This window comes from Trachinotus anak, unplaced genomic scaffold (genome assembly GCF_046630095.1).
Source record: "Trachinotus anak isolate AG129_WGS33_773 ecotype Australia unplaced genomic scaffold, CSIRO_AGI_Tana_v1 ptg000014l, whole genome shotgun sequence".
NCBI classification, from domain to species: Eukaryota; Metazoa; Chordata; class Actinopteri; order Carangiformes; family Carangidae; genus Trachinotus; species Trachinotus anak.
Window position 1 is genome coordinate 16,793,337 of NW_027273865.1, and position 12,420 is coordinate 16,805,756.

A 12,420-nucleotide genomic window follows, 5' to 3' on the forward strand; every position below is an offset into this window, starting at 1 on the left:
ACCATACGTGGTAATGCAACTGTACAGTTCTACAGTACGTTTGTGAAACAGATAATGTTTTGACATCATGCCAGAGACCATTTATCTCAGACTCTAGTCTAACGTCTGAGACCATTTGTCTCAGACGTTAGAGTTTCCTTGTATTGGATTGAATTACACTGAAAGGTGGTTTGTCGACATTGTGATGAAATTGCCCTTGAATCCCCTGAATAATTGGAAACTTGTGTCTATAGCTTTGTGTGTTGCTTTGAGTACATGCTGGTGTTTTGGATGCACATGAATGGTTTAGCAGCTTTTAAAACCTTATTGTAATTGGATGAAAATTTTCTTTTCTCCTCTTCATCTCACCTTTGTCAGAATGGCTGTGAGGTAAAATGGTTAATTAAGGAATCAGAGGGAAAATGCACAAACTGTACTTTTACTGATTCATAATTTTACCTGCAAATGAGTCAAAACTTAATTGAAGACTAGACTGTATTGCTTAGTAATATGAATTGCTAAACAACAGCTCTTGAGTTGCATCACATCTACACCAGATTCAGCGGCTGCTCTTGCTCAGTGAGGCTTGAATTTAGTTCAGCAGTTAGTTACAAGCGTGGTGTGGTTTTGGTTTATAAGGTTAAAAGTAGAATTATAGTGCAAGAATAATTTTATATTCATGAACATCTGGGATACCATTTGTCTCACATTAACAGAGGAACACTATTTGAAAAAGAACATACCATCCCATCACTGTAGTGCCATGCAAACAGTTTGAACTCATACTGTAGCACCCTAACTCAGTAACATGTGTGATACAGGATGTTTATTGACTTTTCTCTCCACCTTTACACATACAACGGTTCCCTTAAAGCTTGAATGCAAACTTACCACTTACCACAGTACTCACATACCTCGCTCCTTCTCAAGGTCGCTAAAGGACAAAATTCATAGAGAGCATGTAAGTAATGCATGCGTTAGTAAAAAATTATCAGTACTGTAGCTGAATGGGAGGACAGTCAGTTTGAATGGCTTCTTCAGCTCTTCTAATACATGCTAGCTAAACCGAATGAATTATTTGTGGCTGTCAAATACAGTACAGTCACTTGACAAATTCAAGTGTGAGACTTGCATTACAGAGTAAGTGAGTCTTTAGCTTAGCCTCCAGTCTGATGCATTGAAGTGTGTCAGTGGAAACACAATGCTCCCGCTTCCTACTTCCATAACCACACAGCTCAGACTCGAGAACAATGCTGTGATATAAGCGCAGGGCTACAACCTGTTAGTTAGAGCCACACATTTTCCATCTTTACTTCTCAGACTTGAATACATCTGCCTCTTTCTTGTCTCTTCTCTGTATTCAGCCTCACCTCTTCCTGCCTCTATCCTTTACTCTCAGCAAACATAAATCCCTATCTTAAATAGATTCCAAGACGCGATCTGCACCTCTGCCAGGTAAAGAGCTATCTGTAAACTAATCAAGCCACGTAATGACCAGGTAAAGGGGCGAAGGCAATGCATAGTCACTGACTTTAACAGGTGGGGGATTTTCTGCTTTGAGTGAGTGAGACTGACTTTCACAGATGAAACTGGGAGCCTGAAGCCGTGAGTTAAAACTGACAGACTGCAGAGGATATTACCAAAACCATCCTGGCCATACAGGATCAAAGTATTATGGTCCATGAAAGTACTGCTCAATCATAAAGAAGTTTTAGTAAAGATCTAGGAAGCATGATTTTCCACCTTTTTGCTGAGTAAAATAAACGGAGCCACAGAGGGCAACAATACCAAGGTAGTATTTATAATTATTTGTCTGAATTATTTTAAGCCTGAAAAACATATTGAATTTGGTGAGTTGGAAAATCTTAATGGCATGAGAAGTGTTGACATTTTTTGTGCAAGTCATGCTAGCACTTAAACTTTGAGCTAAATGCTGGTTTAGCTGGTTCGCATTCTAATATTTTATTTTTTATAAAAAAATAATAATAATAATAAAAAAAAAAAAATACCACCACAGCTAGATTGTCACAAGTTTTGTAAGTATTTGGAATTCTTACCTGATGGTTTCCAATGAAAAGTCAGGTCATTGCTGGTGAGGACACATGACTGTATGAATTTAAACATTTACTCTTTTGTTCTTTGATAAAACTGTCGAGTATTTTTATGAATTATTGTTCACAAAGTCAGACTCTCAGCTTCGCACCTTTGAACTGGCATTATTTTCCTTTTTCAGGTTTACATACTGACTCAGGAAAACATTGCTTTGAATTGCTGGTTTCCAATGACCTCACTGTTGGCCTGTTAGATGTCAAAACTCTCACATGCGCCTGTTCTTCTGTCACTGGTTTCACTCCAGAATGCTGACTCTTCCTCAGTCTCTGATTTTGCTACCCTAAGTGTCCATCTCCCTCAGCCCTCCACCACCCTCCCCCTCTTTCTTTTTACTGCCCCTCTGTTTTCAAGATCCCCACCACTAAACTCCTGGGGACTTCTTGTGTCTTGTCTTCTCAGACTGTCAGTTAGACATCAGTCACAGGGGAGTTAGGGGAGCACCTCTGTCACTTTAAGAAATGCCTCTGGCGAAAAGAAACTGATTAGTAGTGCTGGCAGCCAACCACGTGGAGTGCAGCGTGGAGACTGAAGCCAATGAGAAGCCCTGCTGGGTGGAGGTTACAAAAGCAGTCTGAACCCAATGACTCAGCAAAGTTGGGTGCGTGTGAGATGACACTTTGCAGCGATTTAAAGGGCCAGTGTGCCAGCTTGCAGCTTTCTGAAGGAAGCAGGAAAAATGCACTTTCAAAATCAGGCCAAGTGTTCACTCCCTCCCTCTTGTGCAGATCACTAAAAGTATGTGGCCCAGGTTGTTCTGCAGGGCTGTTGGTACAGGCCGGGAAGAGTCCATTACCGGGCTACACCCATCTTTTTCCACTCAGGGGACACTGACCAAGTGTTGGTTACTGGAATATACTCATGTTTGTTGTAGAATTCCCCAGTGCAATTTGGTGAACATATAAGCTTATTAAACTATAATGCTTGTAAAATTTTGGTAAGGAAGGAGTCATTGACTGAGAGGTCATAGCATTTTAGAGTGAGAATCACAAAGTGTCCAAGATCTCAATATCCTCATACACTTAGATTCTTATGTAGGGAATATTGAATGAGGCTTCAGCTTCAGGGGCTAAATCTTGAGCTAACTTTAGTACACTTCCAGTAATGATTACTATGGATGGACTCTATGTCATGAAAATTGTTAATTTAGTTTTGACCTGATTTGTATTTAAAGTTGTTCTCTGGAGAATATCACTCTAAAGATGGGTTTCATTTCTCACAATAAGAATCTATTCCATCCTCCCCTTCTTATAATCTGCTTCCTCAAACATGGCCAGCTGAATCATCCTGACACTGGTACACAGATTTGTAGTTGATAATGAGTTGGCCCTTTCCGCTCTATTATAGATTGAATGACCCACATTATGATCTGGCCAGGCAGTGTTCCCTCTTCCTCTTTATACTGTAACACTGAGCAGTATTGTGAAGAAGTCAGGTCTGAGAGCAGCAGTGGAAACTTCCATTAGGCCACGGGAGAAGTATACTCCTGAGTATTGTTCTGGTCAGGCCTGCAACAGTCAGCATAGCACAGCACACCTCTGTGACAAGACAGGTGCTATATATATACTGTGGCTAGCAGTAATTCAGCAACTGCATCCATCTCCAGCATCCCAGCTAACGCTGCAAGAGAAGGGGCCTCTTAAAGACATAGTTCACAACTTCATGCCATTAAAAGATTAAACATTCAGGACACTTACACTTATTTGGTTACTTGCCATGGGTTAGATGAGGAAATCAAAACTATCTGTCTGTTCTGTATGAAGCTGTAGCCAGTAGGTGGTTAGCTTAGCTTACCTTAATAACTGGAAAAAGAGAAACAGCTAGCCTAGCTCTGTTGAGAGGTTAAAAAAAAATCCACCTTCCAGCACCTCCAAAGCTCCCAAAGTAACACATCATACAGTATCTCCTTTGTTTAATTCATGTAAAAATTGAAGTGTAAAAATGACAAGTCGCAGTTTTATGGGGTCTTATTTACTGGACTACTTTGTAAGCTAGCTGACCTGACCAGCTGCTGGCTGTAGATCTATATACAAAAGCGTGGTATTCTGTTTTACTTGCACTGACCACCAATCACTTTTGACGACTAGTTCATTGTCATACTTGTGATTCTCCCAAACTGTACAATAACAAATTACCCTCTTATCAAGACCAGACAAATACGCTTGGCAAAATATCAACACACAGCAAGATTGTTACAAAAACCCTGTTTGCGTCTCTGAAACATAGGGATCTACTGCTAACAGCAACATTAGCATTGTAGCCAAAAGTGGCGCCATTTAGTGCACTGCCCCCAGGAGTTTGGGAGGAGGTAAATACTGCGTTGAACAATGTGGAATGAGCAGTTTTGCTGCTATGAAATGAATACATCTTATAACTCTCAGCAACAAAGCAAATATGTTACTGTTACTGATCATTTCAAATTGAAAAAGAATGATGAGACCCAAGTGATGCTGAACCAAGGCAAGGCATAATTTATAACTTTGTGGAACGTATTCACAGGTTCACAGGTTCCAAATGTTCTGTTCAAGGTGCGAATTCACCAACAACGCCAACTGGGGTAAAGGTGAGCTTAAAATGCCTTTTTGCTGAAAAGAAAAAAAAGTCAGTTGAGTTCTGCAGGTTTGTTATGCAACTAAAGGAATGCTGAATGGGTTGTGAATGTTAAAATTAATATTTACATACCACTATTTCTTTTCTATTCATGCTACAAGGTGAATGCTTGCATAACAGTCGTGACAGAAATTCTGTTCCCATTAGATTAGACATTGGTCCAAAGTACTGTCCTCCTCGTGCTCTCCTTTTTGTGCTCATTGTACTCTTCTGCAGTCAGTGAACTGTAACTGCTGCCTTTGGTCTCTGTAGAGTTTGTTTGTTCCAGGAAATATTCTCACTTGAACCCTGAACCCTTTAAGAAATCACCTACTTTATTCACAGCTCAAGCCAGAGAAGGGAATCAGCTGTTTCCTCATTGATTCATGTGATCCACATCCAGCTGTTTCATAAGCTTGTTGTGGCTGTGATGTCAACCACACTCATCCATGTAACTGTATAGTTGCAGTTGACATGAACCTCTGAGCTGCAGGTGTAGCAGATTTTTAAGGTGTAAATGGTTACTTTGGTTCGTGTCTCCTGTTATATCATTCTCCTACTCATTACCCACTATTCTCCACAGCAGATAGGGAACTCTGATCCCTTTGCATGTGAGGCCGTGGAGGCAATGTGCAGTCGTGCCCGAATTCCCGGAGAACAGCATTTCCACAAGGTTTATCTTGGTTGCCACATGCAGGGCCAAGGCCTACTTACTGATATGATTAGCCTTGCTGGCGGAAAAGGAACGCATTATCCTCAGACGGTCTGATCCAACCTCCATTCTTTCCAAACAACCTTATTTGTCTGATGTTTGGAATGACTAATGATAAAAGTGTAAGATGCACCTCCCTCTTACTAAAATGAGAAAGAAATGGTTATTGGTTATGAGGTTTTTTGAAGTTAATAGATGGAGACAGGCTGGCAGAGTGATGGCTACCGAAAGTGATGACATCACTCCGATAGGGAGACTTTGAGAGAAGACGTGTTAGTGACAAGTGGTAGCTATTAGAGCTGACAGGCCACTCTCGGGCACTTTCTTTTTCCCAGTATCAAAGTGCCAGGGCGTGTTTTTTCACACTAGCAACTTAAATATTAATACTGTCCATATCTGTAGTTTCATTTTAACTCAAAATCTCATACTCATTGGATCGGTTTGTGCCAGTCTGTTAGCACCTCCAGCAATACTCTACTTGCATGCTGTGACACCATGTGACAGTATTGCCGCAGACAGACCAGAGAGCCACCTCAGCCCTGACTGGAACTCCGTTTTCCGACATGCACTCTCATGGATCAATAACCTCTTACATAACATTCTGGTTTGGACTGGAGGCCAGATTCCAGCTGACTGGAACATGTGACAGGGCTCTGACTGTGTTGACCCACATTTTCCCTTCCTCCCGAGATCCCTCCCTCCCTCCCTCCTTCCCTCCTGCCATCCGTCTCCACTTCCCACCATGCCCCTTCATTAGCCCAAACCTTTCTCTACATCTTCACTCCCGTCAGGAAAGCAGTCATGTAGGCAGTCGGATCCAGACTTGGGCGGGTCAGGCCTTCCTGCGACGTGCCCAGACATGCACACAGACAGAACGAAAAGCACACATGGGGAATAGCTGGTGGCTGAGCAGTAGCTTTAACTCAGACAAATGACATAAGCGTAAAGGGTGGTCATGGAAAATGTCTGACTTTGTAGGGTATTCCTGACAGATACAGTGTTATGTCTCGATCCTATGACTGAAACTCTTTGTGTGTGTTTTGCTTCTAACTGTAGTAATGTGATTGATTTTTTCAGTATCAAGTATAGTGTTGTCATTGTTTGAAATTACAATTTGAAATTTGGTAATTACATCACAGTAATGCTCCCTTGCTTGATAATTTGTGGATCAACTTGTTTTCTGGGAGTTTGATGGAGGGTTGATTTCTTCTCTGTGCATTCAGAGAAGAGACTGCCATGGGATGCATCAGTCACAGGGGGGAGTGTGGGGAGGCATTTATGCTGCATTCATGCAATGTCAGCTTATGAAGAGTAAAACAATATCATGTTATTCTAACTTGGGAGTGTTTATGCGTTTTCCAGGGGTACAGTTACACCATTTAAATAGCCTAAATGAGCTATTTTGTGTTTAGAGAGGTCATTAACAAGTAAGCTAGGACTGGGTATGAATTGTGTAAAGCTCCTTTAAAATAGAATTGATTGAGTTAGTGTTAATATCTTTATTAAATGTAATTACCAGAAACGGTGTTAGCCATTTTGCCCAAGTTTTGTTGACACTCCCATAATTCTCACCAATAGGACAAACTGTAGCTGTCAGAAATCCCTGATAACTCCAACTCAAAATTAATGAGGTGAACAGATTTTCTCACAAAGTAACCCAAAAGTTGCATCCTGTCACTGCAGTTAAGATGATGTTAGCTGTTTATGGTCAATAAGTACTATAACCATAGGCTGGGTGCTTGTTAAACCACAATGTCTTGTTTTCTATTTCTGCACATGTACAGAATATAAGAGGAGTAGGTGTGATACGTCCAGTGTGTATGATTTGTTGGCAGAAATGGAATATAATCTGCACAATTATGTTTTACTGTACATTAATATTAAGAATCATGTTTAGAATCATGTACAATCAGTAGCCCATGACAGACAAACCAAACAGTGGCTCTAGAGAGGAACTTTTGTGTTTTTACATTACCCAAAGGCCACTGTAGGTTATCCTACACACTTGGAGAGGGAGGGGTGAGGGAAGGGTTATTGCAATTTGCAGTCTCACTGCTAAATGCCACTAAATCCCACACACTAGTCCTTCAAGCTGGGCTGCATAACAAAATAAATAACCAGTAATGTAGCTAATTGCTTTTGCCATTTTCTTTATAACAGTAATGTAATAATGTATTATTTTAATGAGCAATATATAATTAGTAATTTGATAAATTTGTCCAACAATATTAAATATACAGTTTTAATTAATGCGATACTGTGTTTGGCTGCTGTTCGACCAGTTTTCTGAGGTTGTTTTCAAAGTGTTGGTGCTGGGGGTGACTAACCACTATTTCCATACACAACATAACCTTGTTGTGCCTTCAGCAGAGAAGTTAGATCATTCTGCATCGGTATGTTTGGGCAACACAAACACAATATATGCAGCAGGTTTCACACTGCATTGTCTATGCAAAGCTCTGTGATGTTCCTAAAGCAAACAATCAGACGGTATTACAGTATGAGACTGAACTCGAGTGAGGTGAACCCCATCCTGCTTTCCTGCCACATTAACCTGTCTGACTTCGCATTACAGTAAGCTGATTAAGTCACCACAGGTGTCCTATTTAAGTGTTTGTTTCACTAAAACTTCCTCTGCAGAAGTGCCTCTGAATCTTGTGAATACTTCTGCCAATCAATTTATCCTCGGCAGCTGAGTGGTGAGTGTGCTGAGAAATGTCTGTCCTGCAACCTTGTTCACTCTGAGCAGAGAGCGCCTTTTCACTGCCTAATCACGACGCACCCTGATGGAAAAATTTACTGGAGGGTTTACCATAATTTGACATACAAAGACATACTGTAACTCTAATTCTCTTCTCGATAGTTGATTGTGTATTTATTTTGTCTCCCAGCCGTCTGGGTGCAGCATGTGGGTAATTAGAAGATTGTGAATTGCGCTTGGCCTGCAGTTAGTTCTTTAGGAAGTAGCAGTGACTCATCAGAAGCTTGCTTCCTGCTTCTATAAATAGCCAATTCTTCACTAGCTTGAACACGAGGTACCAATAAGACTACATAACCATCTCTTTTATCGTTGTTTAAAGTATCAGTCAACGCCTTGTTTCTCTCCTATTAAAGAGAAAAGAGTGGTTTGTACCTCTCAAATCCAATATTTGGAATTAAATCTGAACTTTTTAACATCCAATTTAAGGTTTGATGCAAAATTTGAGAAGGGTTTCTAGACATTTTCTGCATGAATCAAAGAAATTTGTGAACCCAGATCTCTGGGCTGTTTTTTTAAAAATTATTATTATTTGATGCTTTAAGTAGGGAAAAGTGTCACAGTTTTGTCTTTTAGGATTTAAAAATATATCTAAAGTATATCAAAAGTGCTCAAATGTAACTTTGTGTAAGTCTCAGATACAGACTTCTCAGTTCTCAAGTGCACTAACAGTACGCAGTCAGAGCGAAGATGCGCATGAATGCAAATTAAGAACAGTGACATCTTGAGGCCCTGCTACTTTCTTACACTCTAATGGCTGTTACGTGAAAAAGGAGAGTGGAGGAAGAAGAAAAACGCGAGGAATGACAGACCGGGGGCAGAGGAGAAGGGCAGTATGCCACCACCACCACCACCACTACCAGGTTGAGTGGGTGGTAGTGGTGGGTGCGTGGGTGTGCAGCCGGACAGCCAAATGGGCTGTGATGAGACACATCAGTGAAGGAAGTGCGAAAGAAGGCTGAGGCTGGTATTTTTCCAGGGAAGCTTGCTACCACACACACTCCTCTCATCTCTCCTGTTTATCTGTCTCCACGTCCATCCTGTTGGTTCTACTTTCTATCTTTCCATCCAACCTCTTATTTCTTTCACTGTCCTCCTTTCCTGTGTGTCTCTCCACTCCCTTTTCCTTTCACTCCTTCCCTGTTCCCCCGTTTCAACTTTTTCCTCCATGCCTCGCCTCCTCACTCTTTCCACATTCATTTCCCTTGTTGTCTCTTACATTCCCTCAGTCCGTCCTCACTCTCCAGCTCTGTTTCTCCTCCCCACCTCCCCTTCAGTCCCCATCTGCGGCCCTCATCAGAGCCATGTAGCCCAGACAGGCACCAAGGGCAAGGAAACATCCTCCGGTGATGCTTTGCTATTGCACTGATATGACAAAAATACACAGAAAAAATGTCTAAGGAAGAAACTTGTTTTTTTGCATACAATGTATGAGCATCTTGAGACAGATTCTGTATCTGTGTGCCAGCATGTATGCGTGTTTGTGTGTGACTGTATGTGGAAAAGAATGCATCCTGGAGTCCATTTTGAAAGCAGCTGCTCATGGGCTGTTTGCTTATGTAAGCCTGTACTGTAAAACACAGCAGAACAAGAACAAACTGGCTGCCTGGGACAAAGGCCCTGCCCTCACTGCTGCACTGTCAGACATGTGTGTTTTTCTGTCTGTCTGCATTTAGGAGACACAAAATGAGAGAGACAGACAATGCAAATTAGAGAAGGAGCACTCTGGAGATTAAGGCACTGTATGGTCATACTGTACAGGACTGGTGCGCTGCAGATGAGGGGAAAGACGAGCCCTGCTGCGCCCTGGTAGCCCACCTGCTGATCTCTGGCCCTCATCTACTGCTGCTCTGTCATACAGCACACTCCCTTGCACAAGACTCCACGGGTTGCACAAGGAGAGAACAAGACACAAAGAAAGAGGAGAAACAAGATAGCATTACAGGCAGAGAGAAGGAGTGAGAATACAAATGAGAGACAATCATGAGAGAAGTTTGACACAGATCCCTCAAACTGAACCCTTTAAACTGGCCCAACTGCAGCTGCTGCCTCGAAAACTTGTTTCTTGTTTCTTTTTTTTTTTTGTTTGTTTTTTTTTTTTTGCAGCTATGTGTCTTGCAGTCCCAATCTCCTCCCACTACTGAGCTGTTTTGTTCTACTATGAACCATCTTTCCTAAAAAAATTGCCTTTTGCATGGAGGGGGGGTGGGGTGGGGATGGGGGTGGGGGTGTAAACGCACTTCAAAGCAGAAAGAACTTACCACAGTATCAGTGACTGCACATGACAGTCATTTCAGAGATAAAATATGTCACACGAGGCAGTGTTTTATTTCCCTTAATTGTTAAAACTGGTTGTTTAAAGCAGGGTTGACGCAGCTTGCAGGTGACTCTTGTCCAATGCTCTTATCTTGAGAGGTGCTTTGGTTTTAGTTGCCAGGGCTGTTTGGACTGTGTGCAGAGACAGTTGGGCAGACCAGGCTAACTGTCATGTTGCATTAGATCGTCCAGCGTTAGCTGACTCCAATTTAGCCTGAAGGAGAGGTGGTTACCTACAAGCAACCTCAAACCGTACAGAGAAAAGGACATGCATACACATGCAACATGTGCAGTCCCAGATACACACGCTCACAGAGCAGTACACACTTAAAAGCAATATGACTCTCTTTGTGCCCCTCTTTCTCACCCTCATTTGCCTCTCGGTCTGTATTGTCCCTTGTCTTGTCTATTTCAGGCCTGACAAGAATGAGACAGTCGCACATTAGCTGGTGGATATGCTGAGCTAAACTGTTCCTCACCAGCAGAGAGTGGCCACACCCGGCATAACCCATGTAATGTGACAGTTGAGGAATTTGCTCCAGGTTAGCCACAAATACTTGCAGCCTGAGTCGAAGATGCTTGAACGTCATGAGTGGTATAAATAACAGGAAAATTGTGGAGTGGCAGTCAGGCTCGCTGAAAACAGTTTTCAGCATGTTGGCTCTTTTTTTTAACATTTGCAGGTGCTTAAATAAATGTCTGGCATTTTTGAAATACATGCACGTATAAACGGGGGCAAACATGCAAACGTTTTTGTTGGCTTTGGTGGTGCAGAGAGATATTCTGTGAACAACTTGGAAAACAAATAGTATTTAAATTTAGCATGTAAAAAGTATTTACTTAACAAGAGCTTAAAAAAGATTTCATGCTCAAAATGCAAATAAATATAAAACTTAATAATTTGTAATTTGTATGATACTGTATCTCAACTGCCTGTTCCACTTTAAAAAGTCACATGACCAGTAAAGTCTGTGAACATCATAAAGCAAAGATATGCTGTCAGGTTCAAGAACTTGTGAAGTGTCAGCTTCATTTTGGTTTCAAATTTAGAAACATGAGACCCACTGTACCACCAGTCAAAAAAAACAGATGATATTACATTTTCAAATACATTCAGTATGAAATGGTCCTTCACTGTATCCACTTTAGTTTCTTTTTCTCATATTCCCATAATTATCAAAATAAATGGTACATTTGCTTTGTGTTATCGCAACATTGGTGGAGACCATGTTTCCTCATACTTTCTGATGACCTTGGAATTAACCAGTTGATCAGCTCAGATTTACACTAAAATTTAATCTACTAAATCAACTAAAAAGCTGAAAGCTTACCAACCTGCCCTTGTTGAGGCCTGGCGCACACAGAACAGAAAAGACATTTCTGAATGCACTCATAAAACTACACTGTACTTATTATTATTGAATGTATTTGAACAGCACAGTACGCAGTACAGTTAATTAATAACTAAAGTCTCAGAGTAGGTTACCCTTGCATTAATTATTCTGGAGCACAATTGCAGAGTTTTAAAAAATATGCAGTCTTTTCTCCTATGTCCTTACCTGATACTTGTATTATGTTGCTGCTTATTAGATATTAGTTCTCCCACATATACCTAATCATGGACTCTGCACTGGATTTTAGTTTTTGTTTTATAGAGCTGTTAGGGGGTTATTGACCCAGTCTTGACTGTGCATTTGCAGATTCTGCAGAATGCCAGTCCTGCATGCACTGAAACGCTACATGTGGCTCATTGTCAGTGATCAGGCCATCAATTATCTATTGATTTGTGGGCCAAAAGCAGACACAAAATGAGTAGTCCCTGTCAAATAGTTTTTTGTTCATATGACATTTGATGAGGTTTATTTCTGTGATCAGTAACTGCACAAACGTCATTAAACACAAGATGCTATTTCAAGGTTATGTCATTGTGCTTTATTGCTGATAACTGGCAGCATTA